General features: G+C 45.2%; 1 protein-coding gene across 1 annotated transcript in view; it reads right to left on the reverse strand.

The window, feature by feature from the left end:
• Positions 1–9,601, reverse strand: part of LOC102547234 (uncharacterized) — a 42,334-nt gene extending 32,733 nt beyond the window's left edge. Inside the window, exons 1-2 of the mRNA XM_063271911.1 lie at positions 9,260–9,601; positions 3,681–3,855 (exon numbers count right to left, since the gene is read on the reverse strand). The gene's annotated coding sequence lies outside the window, so the exon portion shown is untranslated. The remainder of the gene's footprint in view (positions 1–3,680; positions 3,856–9,259) is intronic.
• Positions 9,602–12,113: the final 2,512 nt, after the last annotated feature.

Below are 12,113 nucleotides of genomic sequence, written 5' to 3' on the forward strand. Positions count from 1 at the left end.
GGGTCTGAGAATTTGCGGAGGAATTGACATTGGAGTGGAGACGCCAAAGATGAGAAGGCATGAATCAGCCGGACAGCAAAGTGAGTTCAGAGACAAAAGTAGAAAGTGAAGATGATATTCAACCACATGTCACAGAACAGTGAAGATTCTGGAAAGTCCCCAAAACCATAGGAGGCAAGGAGTGGCACTCAATGCCCCTTCTGTTGTGGTGATGAAGCGCTCTGACCCAAACCAATCTAAGGCACCAAAGGTTTATTTAACGTATCCTTCTAGGTCATAGCCCATCACTTAAAGAAGTCAGGGCAGGAACTCCAGAGAATCATGGAAGACACCTCTTGCTGGCTCCCTTAGCTAGCTTTCTTATATACCCCAAAAGAATGGTGCCACTTAGGGCAGGTTGGGCCCTCCTACATTGATTAACAATCAAGACAATCCCCCACAGATATGTCCTCAGGCTAAATCTGACCTGAGAACTCTATCAGTGGAGACTCAGCTAGAATTCTCTACTCTTACACAGTTTAGGGCCCAAAACTAGGGATGGTGCTGCCCACAGTGGGCAGAGTCTTTCCATATCAATTAACAATCAAGACAATCTCCCACAGACATACTCAGAGGCCAACCTAATCTAGACAACACTTCACTGAGGCTCCCTCTCGGGTGACTCTAAGTTGTGTTAAGCTGTCAGTTAAAACTAACCACATGTGACCTAGTAAACCAACTAGTATAGAACAAATCAGTGCTTTGCTAAGTGTCTGTATCAGCCAAGTGCTGGCATCTGTCCTTTCGGTGACCATGGTGTAATCAATCCTCTCTGGAGCAGACACTTTTATCCCTGGGCTATCACAAGTTGCCACAAAGCAAACTGAAGTCTCTCACTGTTCTGAGGGCCAGAAACCTGAGCTACAAATATTGGCTGGGTGGCATCCCTGGTTCTATGGGGCAGTACTCTGTGAGCTTCTGGTAATTCCCGAAAATTCTTGGAACTGATTCTGTGATGTGCAAATCTATCTCTCTGGCTTCTGCCTCTCACCCGTGTTTCTCTGTGCTGGAGTCTTTTAAAAGCCCATCAGTTTCTCTCCTTTTGGCTGTGACAGGACACCTGGCAAGCGGCTACGTGAGGAAGGAAGGGTCCTCTCAGCTTATGGTTCCTCTTGGCTGCAGATGCATGAAGCTGCTGGCCACATCGCAACCACAGTCAGAAAGCAGAGAACAGCAGGCTTCCTCCTCTTCGCTCAGCCTGGGATCCAAGCCTATGATGGTGAGACGCTGCTCATGAGGGTGCGTCTTCCTGCCACAGTTTTCTCAATCTATAAGCTCCCTAAGTGACCTCCCCAGAGGCTTTCTCCTAGGTGACTCCAGTTCCTGTCAAACTGGTGATTAATGTTAACCACCACCGGGCATGGCGGCCCACACCTTTAATAGCAACACTCAGGAGGCAGTGGTAAGCAGATCTGTGAGTTCAAGACAAGCCTGGTCTAGACAGACAGTGAGACCCTGACTTAAAACAGCAGTTAACCATCACACTTATTGTTGGATTTATGGTGTTAATTGTTTTGTAAACAAAAATCCCAGTCATTCAGTTTTACCAGTGAAGACTCAGGAGCCAGACACTGATTGGTGAATGCCCACTAGCCCAGAAAAGAAAGCACCTGAAGGAAAAGGTCCCCTCTCCTTCTCCACGCTGCCTTAAATATCTTTCCTTTCAAAGACCTTCCTTTCTGTTCACTTACATTTACTCCCTATCAGCTTGGTTGCTTGCTCTGCCTCTTGACCTGTGGTTGACTTTATTTAGCTCTTGAATTAAAGATGTGTGCTAGGGTTGAGCCACACCACGACGAGATTATTTTCAGTCACTAACACAATCTTGTTTTTCATAGTGTGATCAAATATCAGCAACATGGTGGGTCCTACCCTAAATTAAGACGATGTCATCTCAAGATTCTACAGCTACAAACAGCCTATTTCCAGGTGAATTTGCTGTAGTAATTACTTCTTCACCACTCACTGTGACAAGCACCCGCTGGAAACAACTTTAAAGGGGCTTTTATTTTAGCTCAGGGCTTCAGAGGGATTTCAGTTCATCATTGTCAAGCAGGCCTGGTGGCAGTGTGTGACATGGAGCTGCTGTTCATATCACAGTGAACCAGGAAAGATGGAACTCTCTGGAACCAGGAGCGGGTGTAACCTTCAAAGGTTCGCCCCTAGCAAACTATATCTGCCTCTCAGGCTTCACCTTCTAAAGGGGTTACGAGTCTTCAGAACAGCGCCACCTGCTGGGAGCCAAGAGCACAGCATGAGAGCCGCTCAGCGACCGGTCAGATTCAAACCGAGATTCTGGTGAATATGGACTTGGAAAAGGACTCTATTTGGGTGTCTACAGATTTCGCCACTTCCTTTTTATCATATATGCATATGTGTGCATATTCATATGGGGGAGTGTCATTCCACACACACATGTATATTTTCATGAAGTCAAATGTGGATGTCTCCTCAATCATCACCCACCTTGATTTCTTGAGAGAGTTCCCTCACTGAGTCTGGAGCCCACTGATGGGGCTAGACTGACTGACCAATGAGCCTCAGGGATCCTCTGTCTCCACTTCCCCATTACTGGCGTTACAGGCATATCACAGATACTAGAGATCTGAACTCAGTCCTCTCGTTTATACAGCTAGCACTTTACCAACCAAGCCCCAGGGTTCCTCTTGTTATAACGCCCAAGGCCCCATAGCTGGGAGCTGAAGAGGGGGTGCTTCTAACCTTCCCCCACCCTACTACGTGTTATAAAGATTTGAGAGGGCTCAGGGTTGACAAGATATATACTAAACTCCATGATTAGTCTTTGCTTACCTAAAATGCATGTTCCCAGAGGCCACAGACACAAATCGTCTCTCTCTGTCTCTCTTCTTCCCTCTCCCTGTCTCCCTCCCTCTTTCTCCCCCTCATCCTTCCCTCTGTCCTCTCTCTCCAGGACCTCATGCCCTAGAAATTGGAGAGAAAGCTGTGACACACCCAGGGTGAACTGTCTGCTGTTTGCCCTCCCGTCTACTGCCGTTGTCTTTGGCATTGGTGACAGCAAAGGCCCCAGTCTTTCACCTGCTCCCCTTCTCACCTGTTCCTCAGTCTCAGGTGCCTTCTAGCACCTTCCATTCTTCATGGTCTGTTTCCCAAGGATTATTTTTGGAAACGAAATGAGTAAACAAAAGAAGAGGCAGAATTCAACTTGATCCCAATGAATCTCAGTCAAATAAACCGGGTCTTTTTTATTCTGTTCAGTTCCTTGCTGTCTAACAGGCTTTCATGGGCCCTGTGTGTCAGTAATCTGTTGGCTTTGGGGAAAGTATTTATGCAGAATCATGCAATCTCGTACACTGTTAAAGTGGGGGGACAATGGGATGCTTCATGAGTGTGGACTCTGATCCCAAGGGTCCATCTCCCATTAAGAAGGTGTTCTGGTTTCTTTCTCTTGCTGTGACAAACACCACCACTGAATTTGGGGGAAGAAAGGGTTTAATTCAGCTGCAGGTCACTGCCGCTTACTGGCTGGTCCACAGTCTCATTCTTCCATATATAGCCTAGGATTGCTTGCCCAGAGGGAACGGCACTGCCCACAGTGGGTTGGGTCTTCCCACATCAATTTGCAACCAAAACAATCCCCCACAGACACTTCACAGACTCACCTGGTCTGGATAATCCCTCCATCATGACTCTCACCTCTGGTGCCTCTAGACTGTGCCAAGTTGACGGTTAGAAGTCTCAGTCACTGAGTTAGAGGGAAACGTAGGCATCGCTGTAGGGTTTGGACTCCTACTTCAGGGTGGTCTTGTTTGCAACCTCCAGATTGTAACTCCTCACCTTTAGTTAAAAGTAGAAAATGGGAGCTAAGTAAAATGTTTCCCTGCAAGTGTGAACTTGGTTCCCAAGAATCCACATAAAAAGCCAAGTTGTATACATACGAAACTGGTACTGAGGAGATGGGAGGTTGCTCAGTCCTGCTTGGCCATGACCAGGGTGGTGTGACAACATAGTTCCCACTCCTGGGGCAGAGTCAGCAGGGCATGGGCCTCTAGGGCATAAGCCTTGCTTGTATAAGACTATATAAGATATATCTTATATAGTCTTATACAAGAATATATATAATATTCTTACTTCAGGAAATATTCTCTGTCAAGGTTATTAGGGAATGTTCTCCCTGACAAGGTTAATGACTCCATGGTAATTGGAAATAGCATGAGTCCAGGAGTTGAGGGTGTGTCAACATCCTTAGCAAAAATGGTAAAGGCTGAGACCTTCAGGACAGCCCTTAAAGCTGTGGGAAAGGACTCTGAAAACATGAGTTCAAAAATACATAATTTCTCAACTATGCAGTATCTAAGGATGCAATATGAGTTGTATAAGGAGCTTCACAGATCTAAAGGAACGGGGGCAACTGCACTGTGAGCCAGCGTCTCAGAAAGATACTAAGGAAGGAGATAAAGAGATTTAGGGAGTGGTATGGCAGGGCATGATCCCACCCAGCTAAGTTTTTTGTTTGTGCTTACAAAGGCAGGCAGACTCCGGAGTTCAAGGTCAGCCTAGAACAGTGGGAGGTTAGGGTCCAAGCCTACGCATGGAAAGAATGGTAATTTCATGGTGGGGCCCCACCCAGCTTGCTTATTGTCTGTGCTTAACAAAGGCAGGCTGATCTCTGAACTCTTTTGTAATGTTAAATAAAATGTGCTTGCTGTCTCTAAGAATCAGAGGCTGGGGTTAGGGGATACTGATTCATGGAATAATTAAAAGGAAACCTAGGGCAATAACTGCATTAATATGTAAATAAAAGGCTGCACTTTTGATTTGCAAGAGACCAGCTATCAAGAGTTTTTAGAATCCCAAGAGAAAGCTGTCTCAAGAGAGAGCTGTCTGAAAAGCTGTCTTGAGCAGAACTTGTCAACTTGTACCCCACCATTTGACTTCTAGTCTTTTTTCGCCACTCTCAAACACCCTCTTTTGCAGGAACCCCTCGACAAGCTGATGCCAGTCCATGGCAGGAAGTGATAGCAGGTAGCTCCCTGGAAGTCCATGGGCCAGTTGACCTTTCCCTCTTGAAGGTTCAGGACAATGAAAAGCTGTGTGTCAAACAAAAGTTGGCAATTACTAGTTTTACTTTCATTCTTGTTGCTGTGACTAAGTAATCTAATAAGAACTTGGAAGAGAAAGGGTATGTTTTAGCTCATAGCTCCAGGGTGAGTACATCACTGTGGGTAACTCAAGGCAAGAACTTCAATAGCTATTCACATCACATCCATAGTCGAGTAGACAGAAATGAATGTAAACATGCTCTCAAGCTTGCTTGCTTGTGTGCTTCCTTCCTTCCTTGCTTTCTTCCTTGCTTCCTTGCTTGCTTGCTTCTTTCCTTCCTTGCTTGCTTCCTTCCTTCCTTGCTTCCTTCCTTCCTTCCTTGCTTCCTTCCTTCCTTCCTTGCTTCCTTCCTTCCTTCCTTGCTTCCTTCCTTCCTTCCTTGCTTCCTTCCTTCCTTCCTTGCTTCCTTCCTTCCTTGCTTGCTTCCTTTCTTCCTTGCTTGCTTGCTTCCTTCCTTTCTTGCTTGCTTCCTTTCTTCCTTGCTTGTTTACTTTCTTCCTTGCTTCCTTCCTTCCTTCCTTGCTTCCTTCCTTTCTTGCTTGCTTCCTTTCTTCCTTGCTTGCTTCCTTCCTTCCTTCCTTGCTTGCTTCCTTCCTTCCTTGCTTGCTTCCTTCCTTCCTTGCTTGCTTCCTTCCTTCCTTCCTTGCTTGCTTCCTTCCTTCCTTCCTTGCTTGCTTCCTTGCTTGCTTCCTTGCTTGCTTCCTTCCTTCCTTGCTTCCTTGTTTCCTTCCTTCCTTTCCTCCTTGCTTCCTTCCTTTCTTGCTTGCTTCCTTCCTTGCTTGCTTCCTTGCTTCCTTCCTTCCTTCCTTGCTTGCTTCCTTGCTTCCTTCCTTGCTTGCTTCCTTCCTTCCTTGCTTGCTTCCTTCCTTCCTTCCTTGCTTGCTTGCTTCCTTCCTTGCTTCCTTGCTTCCTTCCTTCCTTCCTTGCTTGCTTCCTTCCTTCCTTCCTTGCTTCCTTCCTTGCTTCCTTCCTTCCTTTCTTACTTGCTTGCTTCCTTGCTTCCTTCCTTCCTTGCTTCCTTCCTTCCTTGCTTCCTTGCTTCCTTCCTTGCTTGCTTCCTTCCTTCCTTCCTTGCTTCCTTCCTTCCTTGCTTGCTTCCTTCCTTGCTTGCTTCCTTCCTTCCTTCCTTGCTTCCTTCCTTCCTTGCTTGAGCTCAGCTCAATTTCTCTACCCATATACATCAGAATCCTCTGCTTAGGGAATAGTGTTACCCAAAGTGGGCTGGTCCTTTCGCATCAATTAACTTAGTGAAGATAATCCCCAGCAGAAATGCCCACAGTCCAGCCCAATGTAGATGATCCCTCATTGAGACTGTCTTCCTAGGCAATTCTACATCGTGTTGAATTGACGGAGTCAACTGTCACAGCATCTAAGGATGGACGCTTCAGCTTGTCTTCTGATTTCTGTGTCTAAACATCTGCACATGTTCACCCACATATGAACATGTGTGTGAACCACGCAGAAGATGAGACGTAAGAGAACTCTAAAACAGTATGGGCAGAGGACATCTAAATCCTACAACAGGAAAAGCAGCTACCCTGAGATGTCCGGTTACTGTGTACATAGGGACTTTCTTCTGGTCATGGACTTGCCTTAGCTCCACACCATGCCCACATGACAAGTGGGAAGCCATCCATATTCAGTACACTCTGCAACCGCACCCTGCAGGCATAGGTGATGTGGGCACAGAGTAGAAGAACAAAGGCCTGGGAAAAGGAGAGCTGGGGATTTGGTTGTGGATATCATCTGTGCTTTGTCCTGTAGAACCTGGCTCCCCTTGGAACTTGGGAAATGGAGCAGGAAGAAAACCAGCAAGAATTTCTGAGGAAGGTGACAGACAGATCTTATGATGGCTTTGGACCAAAACAACTTGAAGAAAAGGGCTTCTCTTGGTCTCACTGCTCCAACACTTTAGTCCAACACAATGAAGAGGAAGTGGCAGAGTGGTCCAGTTCACAATGGTGGGGGCGCATAGAACTGGCTGATCACATTGTAGCAGACCAGGGGACAGAGAGAGCCTGGGCCATGTTCACTTTTCCTGGGGAGACATTTAGTCACCCCAGATGGGTACCAAGGACAGGCAAAAGTACTATTTCATCCAAGTCTAACTTGGGATCGATAATTTTAGTGGACTTGCTTACCAAGAAGTATGAATGACCCCAAAGCATTGCCACAAAGTCCCACGTCATTATGCATGGCAACTGAATGGTAGTCCCATCATAGAAACCCCCTTTTAGTCAAGCTTCTGTTCTCTGTAAACACTAGCATCTCCCCAGATGCCTTGCAGCTTCAGGAGGAGGTGATCTCAGGGTGATGTACTGACCCTCCTTTCATCCACCCCATAGGGAATGCCAATGTCTCTATTACCATACCACAGACCTGGCTGGTACTGACATTTACCGCTCTGGTTGCCATGGCAAAGCCCTAGATGAAGACCTCAAAGGCCCATCTCAATCTCTGCTGGCCAGACCCCACCTCTTAAAGGTCCACAGATGACAAACAGTTCCATAATCATGGGGACAACCCTTCAAAACGTGGCTCTATGAGGAGCAGATCAGAACCAAACCTTAACAGGGCTTAAAACCCGTCAGTCGTCGGGGCTTTGAGCCTGGGTTTCCTGGTGTCAGGAAGTGAGGCGGACACAGCCATGATTACCATTCAAGTTTCTCATGGCTTCCCTGACAAGGATCTGCATTTCTGTACCGAAGGATGTGTCAAGAAAGAGATGCTATATGAAGCCAGGGCTTGGTTGCACACACCTTTAATCCAGCACTGGGGAGGCAGAGCAGGTAACTCTGTGACTTTTAGGCCAGCCTGGTCTACATAGCGAACTCCAGGTCAACCAGGGCAACACAGAGAGGCCCTGACTCAAAACAACACCACCCAAGCAATAATGGCCAAAAAAAGATGTATATGAATACTCCACTCCCATGTCAACTTAACAGTGGTAATTGCAGAGGGATGGGCCCCAAATTCAGTCTCTCCTGCCAGAAAATATTTAAGGGACAGAGAGAGCTGTGGAGAGACGTCTCCACAGCTAAGGGCGCTTGCCAACAAGGCTAAGGACCCATGTTTAAACCCTAGGAAGGTTCAAGAGAGAAATGTTAAGGGACAGCTGACTCCAATTTTCTTTTTAATTAGACTTTGATCATGTCCTTAGCTAGAGATCAATTTGCTTTTTTGGTTTGTTTCAGTTTGTTTTGGTTTTGGATTTGTTCTTTCTTGATAATTTTATGAATTATACATTGTAAATTGTTTCCATTGTTCTAAGAATTGACTGGCCATAAAATGTTTCATGGTGTGTTAACTGTCTGACCATAAACCCATAAACCTGTCACATGCGCCTTTCCCATGATTATAAAAATAGCTACAAAATTCCACTTTCATAATCACTTGCTTTCCTTTTTTTTTTTTTTACAAGTGTCCTCTTGCTTTTGATCTGCTGCTGTCATTCTGCTACTCCTGAGGACAGCCTGGCCAGAAGAGTAACATTTTGCCTTGCTGCATCTCAGCGCTAGCTCCTCGTCTTCAACACCATGACAAGAAACAGCTCCCCAAAGTTGTCCTCTGACCTCCACTTACACACAACTGCATGCACATACCACTATTATCCCCACAAATATACATATATACATACACACATACACATATATACACACCACACACACAAATATACATACTTATATATACATATAGATGTAATTTAAAAAAAAATCTTAGAGAACAGGTCCCAATTTTTAAAATAAGGAAAGACAAAAAGGAAAGCAGGAAGGAAGAAGGAAAGGAGGAAGGAAGATATTTCCATAGCACATATGACCACACACACACACACACACACACACACACAAGATAGATGGATGGATAGATAGATGGATGGATAGATAGATAGATAGATAGATAGATAGATAGATAGATAGATGATTTTAATAAGGTGGAAGAGCTATTAAGGAAGATACTCAACATTGACCTTGAACTTCCAGAACACACACATGTGTGTACACACACACATACACATGCATGTGCTCACACACATGCACACACATGCAAAGAAATTAGCCATCAGAGTAACCATGGCGACCATTTGTAGAATGGTCCTGCCAGGACCTTTGAGAGACCAGATGGGAAGAGTCAAAGGTACCTTGGTCCTGTCTCCTAGAGAGCCAGGATGTACTCTTCTTCCCAGCCATCCATGTAGAGCCATTCCACATGGCTCAGCTACAACAGAGAAAGTCAGGGATAGAGTCCAGGTGGTGTCTCTTGGGAAGGTGAGGCTCTGTCCCCAGTAGAGAGTACAGGGGCAGGGTGAGAGCCTTACAGCTCCCTCCTCTTGACAGCTGCATGCATCAACAACCAAAAGAAACACTTCCTCTTTCCTGCCATGGCTTGCTCCTCTAGAAACAGCTCTCTCTCTCTCTCTCTCTCTCTCTCTCTCTCTCTCTCTCTCTCCCTCCCTCCCTCCCTCCCTCCCTCCCTCCCTCCCTCCCCTCTCTCTCAGCTATGTATAAGAAAACCACCTCTATCCATTTCTCTCACTCCAAATAGACTATAGAGCATCCTAAAATGTGTCTGGCCAGCTCAAGACCTTGAAGACTGATGTGACACTTGCCGGTGGCATCTCCTTTTATTCAGGGCACTTAGTTCCTTCCTGGGCTCAGTAGCAAAGCAATGTTTACAAAACTTTCCACTCTAAAGCAGCATTCTGTGTGTGTGATGGGTGAAAGAGGAAAGGGAGGGGGCTGGGCTGGTGGTGGCAGGGAGAGGTGCTATTTCATACAAAGGAAGAAAGAAAGAAAGAAAGAAAGAAAGAAAGAAAGAAAGAAAGAAAGAAAGAAAGAAAGAAAGAAAGAATCTGAAAGAAATATTGAGGACCCAGGATTACACAGTGAGTCCAAGGCAGAGTCCACAACAGAGCCTAGCTGCTCGGGTGTGCAGGGTCTAGGGACACACATCCTACAGCCCACTGTCCTATGTCTGTGAACACAGTCCCCAGCGCATTGCAGTTCAGCTCTGACAGTGTGTGCCCTTGGACTTCTGTGCTATGCTGTGAGAGAAGTAGAAAGAGGGCCCTCACAGTTCCTGCCCACGGGAAAATCTGTTTGTGTATCAGAGAGGATGATGTCCAAGGAAGGACCCAAAGGACTCAGGATAAATAAGGTGAACCTTGGTACATTAAGGGTGGGGTGATGAGAGGCATCTCTATGCTGGGTGCAGGCAAAAATGGGTACATTGTAACCATAAAAACCAACTGTGATTAACTCCGAATACATACAGGACAACAGTAACAGCAACAATAAAGAAAGAACAATCTAACCGCAATCCTACACAATACCAAATTCAATCACCTTCTCCCTGAAAAGTAATCTTGGGTGAGTGTAAGCCCCAAACAACTCATGGGGCTACCTTTGGATTTTAATAATATATATGTGAGCCTCAAATTGCTACATTGTTTATTACTTGAATATAGGAACTCACTCAGAAGACTCTGCTGTAGGATATGCCTCCAAAGGACACCATTCCATAGACATGTCTTGTTTCAAGAATGAGTTACCATGGCAACAAACCCACTCTGGCTACTGCTAGTAGTCCTAGCCCAGGCAATTAGGCAAGAAAAAGAAATTCGAGGTATCCAGATAGAAAAAGAAATACGATTGTTACTATTCTCAGAAGGCAAGATTTTTGTAGAAAACCCAAGGAATCCACTAAAACCTATCACGAGTAATAAATGAGTTCTGCAAGCTTGAAAAATATGAGATCAATAGATAAAAATCAATAGGGGTGGGCCACTCCGAGGAGGGTTGGGACACCACACTTTAATGAAAATTGCTGTGCCCAGAGAACACTGGCAGGCCCAGAGCATCTGAAGAGTTATTAATAAAATATTGATGTATTTAATTTCAGGTACTTTGAATTATATAGGCCATTCTTACACTGTCAGTTACAGTCAGCATTTCCTGATACAAACAAAGGGCACAAGAAAAGGTATGAGTGTATGTGAGTTCAAATGTATGGGAATGTGGTAGAAGTTTGAATGTATGAGTGTGTGTGTGTGTGTGTGTGTGTGTGTGTGTGTGTGTGTGAATTTGTATGTTTGAGTTTAAATATGTGGGTTTAAATGCATGAGTTTAAGGGTGCGTGCAAATTTGAACGTGTGTATATCTGTGTGAAGGTGAGTGTGTGAGTCCTGTAGGAGGAGAATTAGAGTGTGAAAGTGTTTGAATGTATGAGTGCACTCTGTAGATGTATATGTTAATGTGATTTCAAATTACACTACACAACCTTCTATCCTGGTTAGCTTTCTAACTGCCAATCTGATACAGCCTTGAATCAACTGAGAAGAAAGCCACAATTGAAGAGTAGCATAGATCAGACTGGCCTGCGGGTGTGTCTGTGGGGAATTGTTTTGATTGTTAATTGGTGTGAGAAGGCTCCGCCCTCTGTGAGTGGCACCATCCCTAGGCCCTGAGCAGTGAGAAAGCTAGCTGAGCATGAGCCTGGGAACCAGCCAGCAAGCAGCATCCTCTATGGTTCCTGCCCTACTTCTTTGTGAGTGAGTTCCTTGGTCAGAGATGATATTTTGTGAAGTAGCAGGTAGGCCTGCCTACAAGTTCCTGCCTCAAGATCCCTCAGTGATGATTGTGATGTACAAGGGTAAGTGGAAATAAACCCTTAACTCTCCTATGTTGCTTTTGGACAGAGTGTTTTGTCACAGAAACAGAAATAAAAGAATGTTGCTTTTGGACAGAGTGTTTTGTCACAGAATAACAGAAATAAAAGTAACAAAAACAGCAGGGTACCAGGCCCCAGACACACACATACACACACACACACACACACACACACCCCACAAATAAAATATTATAGAACCAGGTGTAAGCCTACACCATTATTTGGTTTTTCATAAAGATGCCCCAAACATACATTTTTCCCTTAGATAGTATCCTAACCAGAAAATACTGGGGATATGAGTACTGAATAGCTGTATGTAGACACAG

This window comes from Rattus norvegicus, chromosome 12, assembly GCF_036323735.1.
Source record: "Rattus norvegicus strain BN/NHsdMcwi chromosome 12, GRCr8, whole genome shotgun sequence".
Classification (NCBI taxonomy): Eukaryota; Metazoa; Chordata; class Mammalia; order Rodentia; family Muridae; genus Rattus; species Rattus norvegicus.